The following is a 2500-nucleotide window of genomic DNA, read 5'->3' as shown; positions in this document are numbered from 1 at the left end:
CGTTTAGCAGACATTCATTTGATCGGTCATTCACACGGATCGACAGGAGTTGCTGCATGTTTGATCACGCGGACTGAATTGCGTGCAGAAAACAAAATCATTACAGAACGCACCCACGAAACTTGTCGTGAGGAAGCTTGTCTTCCTAGAAATTATCGCTGCCAGACTTTCAACGTGTCGCTTTGATTCTCTTACTGTGTATCAACTCATTATCTAGAGTGATGGGCAATATGTCAAAATTATAAAATGAAAATTACAATTTTGCCTGATCTCAGGTTATTACAAACCAGACTTGTTTTTTTCGCTCGCGTGTGCACAAAATTACATTACACCAAGGAGTTCTTCCTTATATTTTATTCAGTCAGGTTTTGAATTTTCGACGTTAAACTCCGAGTCCGTCTTTCACCAGTTATAGATATCATCTTCGCCATTCGCCGTTTGAATTGTTACATAAAAGAGCCTTGTCTCTACCATTAATAATAGTATTCTGTAGTGACCAGTTTGCATATATATTAAAAATCACTGCGCGAAAAAATTAATATTTACCTTCATGCACTCCTAGTGTCAGGGACAATTAAACGAAAATACAGTTAACAGCGAAGATTTTCCCTCCAAAGTAACCTTTTTCCGATAATGGCTGAGGGGGCATTAAAGGAAGAACACAAACATTTTAGCCATGTAGAGTTCTTTTCAGTCCGTCATTGCATCAAACTCGACTGCTTGACTCGTGCTTGCCAGCTAGCTGGCATCGCATTCGTTGGATTTTTAGAGTAGACTAACTGTAACCTGCTGTAACTAAGTAGTCTATGTAAGTAGATGCTAGTTCTGCAAGGACTTAAAACAATTTTAACTGATTTTCAGCTCTTAAAAGCCTGATACAGTGACACCTCTATTAAACGAACACCTTCGGGTCCTTCCCAAGTGTCCGCTTAATAGAGGGTGTCCGCTAAATAGAGGGTTGTAAAAGTTGCGCATTGTTTGTTAGCAAAAACATTCAACGGCTGTTTTGTATTGTGATAAAGTTCCATTTTGTTAGGGAAGCTATCCAGAGTTCAAGTTCAATACCTTTCATTATCCTTCATTACCAATTTTAATTTGGTTTTCAAATGCATTGATTTGTCTTTATTCAGTAATCGACTACATTATTTTAAGGACGTAATCCAATACCACTACATTGTCAATTCAGTCCGGTGTCCGCTTAATAGAGGTTTTTAACAATAGAAATTAGCCAAATACAATTTATTTTAGTGTCCTCGTCCGCTTAATACGTAAATTTCGGGACCGGGCTTTAGAGCGTGCCCTCTTAATTGGGGGTCCTCTGAATACAGGTTTCACTGTATTTGATTGTTGTTTCCGGCCATCAGATGTTCGAGTTTCGTGACATTCCTAAATACCAACTGATCCAGGCAATGAGGGCATAGCAAATGGGAAAATATATAAATAAGGAAACAACTTTTAAAGTTAAACATTCCCTTCCTAATATGTCTTTTCCTGCTAGGTTACAAGTCGTCGTTATGTCTATGTCTATGGCCACCTTGTGTAACAACACAGAAACAACATAACTTTTTTTTTCCCACGTCGATTAAGCAGAATTTAATTATTTGATTAGCATGTACTCTGTAATCGGATTTTAGTTTTTACAATGGGTTTCATAACATGGTGTCTTTTTCTCAGTCCACAGTCTGTATCTTATACCCAGTCCGCAGTCCGGGTCCACGGTTCGCAGTCCGCGATCCAATTTTTATAATTACTAACCGTTTGGCGAGCGAAATCTGGGAAACTGCTGGAAACTGCGATTGAATTTTATCGTGGAACCTCTTTTTATTTTGCTGTTGCTTCCTTGTTGCTCGAAGAGAAAGAGAAAATCCTTTCGATTATGTTGAAAGTTTCTTGGAAGGGCTTTGCGTGAATAAGTTTGGGGCGGTGTGTTTGTCGAACTGGGACAACGTCATTGGGCATTATCGGACTTATCGAGGAAAGTATGGAGAAGGACTTCAAGATCCATTACAGGAAAGGAAATTACCGAGGAAAATGGGGTCCTCTTAACCTTCCAAGATCTCGGGAGCCGTGGACGGAGATAGAAGGAGAGTATCATCCTCCATGCATTTGAACTGTCCGGAAGCCATGAAATTGCAACCAACAACAAGAAGACACCTAGTTGATAAGTATGCGTCTTTAAAAGTCAAGAAGAAGATGGACTCTAAAAATTGTGAATATTTTTTCGTATGTTTTTCTTTAAGTACTCAGATTTTCCCATCTCATTCCTAGTGTTCTTGTTTAGCATTTAATCGTAGAGTATTCATTTCTGGCAGCGTTTTTGGTTTTATGTAAGACGTCACAGAATGTAACACCAGCAATGAAGAGAACATTACCTTAGCATGTTAACAAATTATCTTTGGACGAGACAAAAAAAGTAATGTTAGTCACCAAACATTTTGAACAGGGGTAACCCTAATAAAACTAAGGTAGTTCTCTTATATTGCCATCACTATGGTATGTA

General features: G+C 38.5%; 1 long non-coding RNA gene across 2 annotated transcripts in view; it reads left to right on the top strand.

Moving 5' to 3' along the window:
• Window positions 1-2500, top strand: part of LOC138042942 (uncharacterized) — a 5073-nt gene that overhangs the window by 1509 nt on the left and 1064 nt on the right. For both annotated transcript variants that reach the window (XR_011131135.1, XR_011131134.1), the window contains one exon: window positions 1675-2500. This exon is cut by the window's right edge and continues 1064 nt beyond it. This is a non-coding gene — a long non-coding RNA (uncharacterized lncRNA). The remainder of the gene's footprint in view (window positions 1-1674) is intronic.

This window comes from Montipora capricornis, chromosome 3 (assembly GCF_036669925.1).
Source record: "Montipora capricornis isolate CH-2021 chromosome 3, ASM3666992v2, whole genome shotgun sequence".
Classification (NCBI taxonomy): Eukaryota; Metazoa; Cnidaria; class Anthozoa; order Scleractinia; family Acroporidae; genus Montipora; species Montipora capricornis.
The sequence above is the reverse complement of the archived record's forward strand: the minus strand, read 5'-3'. Positions and strand labels throughout refer to the sequence as shown.